Genomic DNA, 6269 nt, shown 5'->3' on the forward strand with positions numbered 1-6269 from the left:
AGTGATTCTCCTGCCTCAGCCTCCTGAGTTGCTGGGATTACAGGCACATACCACTGCGCCCAGCTAATTTGTTTTTTTTCTTTTTTAGAGACAGGGTTTCACAATGTTGGCCAGGTTGGCCAGGCTGGTCTTGAACTCCTGACCTCAGGTGATCCACCTGCCTCGGCCCTCCCAAAGTGCTGGGATTACAGGCATGAGCCACCACGCCCAGTCCCTTTCTATAAGCCTTTAAGAGGTCTGTACACACTGGCCACCATACCAGATTGCCTCACCTCAGTGAACACTGATCAGTCATTTGCAGGCTATCTGTAGCTTATGAGGTGATCTGGCCCCTGAGGTTTATGCCTCAGGAGCCCCTGTCCTCTCTTAGAAAGTATGAATTCAAGTCACACAAAGACATGGAAACAATTAGTCTTCGTGGCAGGAGAGAAAGTAGCTGAGTCAACAGCATAATGGTGGTAGGGTAGACTCTTTAATGGCTCTATCTTCCTCCCATCCTAGTATGCACACCCCTTTGCAATGTGAGGTTTCTCCTTCTCACGTGCAGACATGAGGTCTATTTCTCAAAACCTTTCCACCTAGGCTGGCCTTTTAACTTGCTGTGACCAACAGAATGTGGTGGAAGTGATGTTATGCAAGTTCTGAAGCCTAGGCCTCAAGAGATATTCCAGCATTTGTTTGACCTCTTGGATTGCTGCTCTGAGAACAGTAATCTGTGTAGAAGCTCAAGGTGAAAGACAACCTGGAAAGAAACCAAACTGAGACAGAATAGGGAAAGGGTTTGGCTTTAGCTCACCCCAAGAGCATTCTTTTGTGATTCCCACTGATCACAAAATCTGCACCACTACTTCAGTGACACCATTTCCGCTAATAGTCATATACAGAAAATAGTCAGTCTATATTGTTCTTTTGTGCACTTCTAATGTTTAACCATGCCTTTTACTTAAAGAACTCCAGAAACTGGTTTAGATCTAAAATCGAACAAAGGTTGCAGAGTGTCTTACCTGGTAAAGGAATGTTGAACAATAATTGATCTACAGCCTTGTTGCCGCTGGCCAGACCACCAGGTGGCCCATTACTCAATATAAGCATTGCAGCCAGATATGGGAACCTGCATACCCTTCCCCTACATGTTCTGCCCAGCCCAGCCTGCATACCCTACCCCTGATGTCAATTCCCACACTTTGCCTGATAAAAAAAAAATCCCTACAGGCTTTTTTCAGAGTGAGCTGGAGGATCCTTGTGCCTCCGTTGTGTCCCTTGTTTTCTTTCTTTTTTTTTTGAGACAGAGTTTTGCTCTTGTTCCCCAGGCTGGAGTGCAATGGCACGATCTCGGCTCACCACAACCTCCACCTCCTGGGTTCAAACGATTCCCCTGCCTCAGTCTCCCAAGTAGCTGGAAAGCTGAGATTACAGGCATGTGCTACCATGCCATGCTAATTTTGTATTTTTAGTAGGGGTTTCTCCATTTTGGTCAGGCTGGTCTTGACCTCCCAACCTCAGGTGATCCACCTGCCTCGGCCTCCCAAAGGGCTGGAATTATAGGTGTGAGTCACAGCACCCAGCCTTTCCCTTGTTTTCAAGCACAAACCCAGAAATGAAAGGCTTGTCTGGGAAATCTGCTTGTCCCCCTGTTAATTTCCATTGCATGGGGAGCCAAAGAGCCTGTGGTGTGTAACTAAACCATGCCAACTGTCCCAGCTAAATCCATCCCCCTGCAACCCCCTAGGTGAATGTAGCTACATGAGTGAGCCCAGGTGAAATAAGTAGAACTGCCCAAACAACCCATGAAAATCATAAGGAATAATAAATTGTAATTAATTTAAACTAAGTTTGAGATTATTACTGTGTGACCTCAATGTAAGGAAGTAAGAGACTGAGGGGCCCTAGAGACAGGACTCCAGAGACCCTAGCTGACTGCAAGTACCAACCATGATACATCTGAGTGGGGTCATCTTGGACTTTCTAACCCTCAACAGAACACAGCAGCATGAATAAGATCAGGTAAAACTGTTGTGAGAAGTCAGGGAACCCAAACAGAGGGGCCGGCTGAAGCCATGGCAAACGAACAGAAATTGTGAAGATTTCATGGACATTTATTAGTTCCCCAAATTAATACTTTTATCATTTCTTACACCTGTCTTTACTGCAGTCTCTGAACATAAATTATGAAGATTTCATGGACACTTATCACTTCCCCAATCAATACCCTTGTGATTTCCTATGCCTGTCTTTACTTTAACACTTAATCCCATCATCTTCGTAAGCTGAGGAGGATGTATGTCACCTCAGGACCCTGTGATGATTGCGTTAACTGTACAGATTGTTTGTAGAGCATGTGTGTTTGAACAATATGAAATCTGGGCACCTTGAAAAAAGAACAGGATAACAGCGATGTTCAGGGAACAAGGGAGCTAACCTTAAACTCTGACTGCCAGTGAGCTGGGCAGAACAGAGCCATATTTCTCTTATTTCAAAAGCAAATAGGAGAACTATCACTGAATTATTTTTCTCAGCAAGGAACATCCCTGAGAAAGAGAATGTGCTCCTGAGGGTAGCCTCTAAAATGGCCACTTTGGGGGCGGCTGTCTTTTACAGTCATAGACAAAGGGATGAAATAAGCCCCAGTCTCCCATAGTGCTCCCAGGCTTATTAGGACAAGGAAATTCCCACTTAATAAATTTTGGTTAGACCGGTTTCTGCTCTCAAACCCTGTCTCCTGATAAGATGTTATGAATGACAATGCATGCCTGAAACTTCATTAGCAATTTTAATTTCGCCCTGTCCTGTGGTCCTGTGATCTTGCCCTGCCTCCATTTGCTTTGTGATATTTTATTACCTTGTGAAGCATGTGATCTCTGTGACCCACACCCTATCTGTACACTCACTCCCCTTGTAGCAAATCGCTAATAAAAACTTGCTGGTTTTACAGCTCTGGGAGCATCACGGAACCTGTTGACATGTGATGTCTCCCTTGGACACCCAGCTTTAAAATATCTCTCTTTTGTATGCTTTCCCTTTATTGCTCAGACCAGCCAACGCTTAGGGAAATAGAAAAGAATCCATGTTGAATATTGGAGGTGAATCTCCCCTGATATCTGGTAGCAGAGGATGGTTGAGGAGGTATTAGGATGGCAAGTACCAAGGCCCAATCACCCCAGTGACGGGAATATAATTCCCTGTTGAGACCAGTTCCCGGAATGTTGTACCAACAAGATCCCATACCTTTACATATACAGTTCCTTTTTTAGGAAACCAAGGACAGTATTTTTCCACCACCCAGGATAGAGTGACCATATTTTCCATGGTTACTCGGACTCTTCCCTGTTTTAACAGGTCTACATCCAAGGTTCCTTTTTCAGGAAACCAAGGACAGAATTTTACCACTGCCCTGAATAGAGAGACCATATTTTCCATGGGCACTGGAACCATTCCCTGTTTTAATGGGAGTTTAATATAGAAGAGATAAGTATAATTTTTATACTCCGTGTGACCCATAGTTAATCCAGACTGTACACAGACTACTCACCAGTCATCAGGGAGTCAAACACGCGTATCTGTGGACCAAACCGATGACATTTCTCCACACCTACCAAAGGGAGTCAGGTTCCCACATGCACTTAGGAAAAAAGAAAGACCACGTGGGCACCAGATATCGGGGAAAACCCCACCCCTGATATTCAACGTGGGTTCTTTTCTATTTCTCTAAGCGTTGGCTGGTCTGAGAAATAAAGGGAAAGAGTACAAAAGAGAGAGATTTTAACCAATACAAAACAGCACAGAAACCACCCAGTCAGTCCATAGAATCTTGAGGAATAATAAATAGTGACTTCTCTCTCTCGCTCCCATATTTTGTCCATTGGCAAATCATGCCAGCTCTATTTTCAAAATACATGCTGAATTGGATCACTACTCATCAGCTGTAACACTACCTACCAGACCAAGCCATCATTTATAACATGGGTTATAAAATGGCCTCCTAACAAGCCTTTTTGAAATGATTACAACATTTTCTATCTTGATTGTGTCAAATTCATCAAGCTGTACACTTTTTATGGGTAGATTTTATTGTATTAATAACTTATACTTCAAAAGTCCTGACTTTTTTAAAAAGTAACATGAAGCCACTCAAGCTTTCAGGTCATTTTCAAAGCACAACAAATCCATATTAAACCAAATGCATATTTTTTTAGGACAAGTGCAAAATAAACTTTGATATGAAATAAAGGGGCAAAACCAGCTATAGACACATCAAATTTTACTCTAAGCAAATGCATGTACAAGTCACACTCTTTCTGAGAAGCTTATAGAACATAATTATAATAAACATAGGGAGAAAACTTAATAAGCTGTTATAAGCAGAAATCTCTTTATTAAATGATCCTGTGTATTATAGGAAGCAATTCAAGGAGCAGCTACTATCATCAGCCAGTGCTCTCAGTTTGCTTTACAGTCGAATGAAAAGGCTGATATGCAGACTTCGAATGAGCTGTTGACATATATGCAATACATATTTGAAAGAGAAGGACTTAACCAACTTTTGTTCTCTTTAACTAAAATCTGTGTCATAAGAAAAGAGCTTTTGACCCAGCATGGTGGTTCACACCTGTAATCACAGCACTTTGGAAGGCTGATGGGAGAGGATCACTTGAATCCAGTAGTTGGAGACCAGCCTGAGCAACAAAGCAAAACCCCACCTCCATAAAAAATAGAAAAACAGCCACGTGCAGCTACTCAGGAGGCTGAAGGAGGAGGATTACTTGAGCCCATGAGGTCGAGGCTGCAGTGAAAGGTCATTGTGCCATTGCACTCCAGCCTGGGTAACAAAGTGAGACCATATCTCAAAAAAAAAAATGAGAAAGAGTGAGAAAGGCTTTTGAAAATTTACTTATTATTTTGTAAGCCATAATGTAAATAGAAAAAAAAAATGTAATCAGTATGATAAAGCACCAGAAATGAGTGTAGCAAAGAAGGAGCTTTGCTTGGAATTACAGTTGCACCCACTATTCACAGAAAATAGGGGGTGGTCAACAAAATGCCTCCTGGTCTTGACTCAGTGTTGGAGAAAAGAGTGAATATAGCCAAATTGCAACTACCTAATCAGTCCTTTCAGCACCATGGCAAGGTCTAAGAATGCCTGGCTGATTTTCCACAGTCATGAACACTGGCTATCAGTGATGGGGGATATACTGTGACCTACCTGTCAGTATCAACTCTAGATTTATTCCTTTCTAGTTTAATTGTGGACGGCAAGATACCCAGCCTGTCTTATCTCTTGGGGTGATCAATAATACATAAGCAGAAGGTCTTGAAGGACCTCCATAAAAGCTCTTTTTAAAAGGGACATAATGCTGACATGACTTTTTGCCATTTTCCTTCCCTCTCTCTCTTTTTGATGGGAGAATCTGATAGCTGGAGCTGCATCTATCCATGCATCATGAAGTGACCTTGAGGACATAAAAGATGGTAGAGAAGAAAGATAGGAGCCCGAATTCTTGCTGATGTCACAAAGGTGATAAAAGAGCCCTGGATTGCCACCTTAGGGGGTTCTATAACTTGAAAGAAAAAAAATAAGCCTTTATTATACCATTTAAATGTTTTCTTGTTTTGTTTTGTTTTGTTTTGTTTTTATTATGTAGGCTAATTCTAACCTACATAAATGAAAAATAGGTTTTTTTTGTTTGTTTTTTTGGTAGACAGGGTCTCGCTCTGTCACGCAGGTTGGAGTGCAGTGGCATGATCTTGGCTCAGTGCAACCTCTGCCTCCCAGGCTAAAGCAATCCTCCCACCTAAGTCTCCCAGCACCTCAGCCTCCCAAGCAGCTGGAACTACAGGCACACGCCACCACACAAGCTAATTTTTTTTTTTTCTATTTTTTGTAGAGACGAGGTTTCATCATGTTGCCCAGGCTGGTCTTGAACTCCTGAGCTCAAGTGATCCTCCCACCTTGGTCTCCCAAAGTGTTGAGATTACAGGCATGAGCCACCACACCCAGCAAGAATACACATATTTTAAAATAAAGATTAAAGAGCACTTTGATTTTCTCAGTGGCTTACTCAAGGAAATTATTTCAATGATAAACTAAGTTCCTCAAATGACCTGAACTTATCACTTCAGTTCTAAAATATAACATTTAATATTAAAGATAAGAGTCATTTCTCACATAGCCTCCTCAGATCAGTTCAATCAACATGTGGTACTGGCTGGATGCATGGCCCACACCTGTAATCCCAGCACTTTCAGAGGCCAAGGTGAGCAGATCACCTGAG

This window comes from Mandrillus leucophaeus, unplaced genomic scaffold, assembly GCF_000951045.1.
Source record: "Mandrillus leucophaeus isolate KB7577 unplaced genomic scaffold, Mleu.le_1.0 Scaffold688, whole genome shotgun sequence".
In the NCBI taxonomy this organism is placed as follows: domain Eukaryota; kingdom Metazoa; phylum Chordata; class Mammalia; order Primates; family Cercopithecidae; genus Mandrillus; species Mandrillus leucophaeus.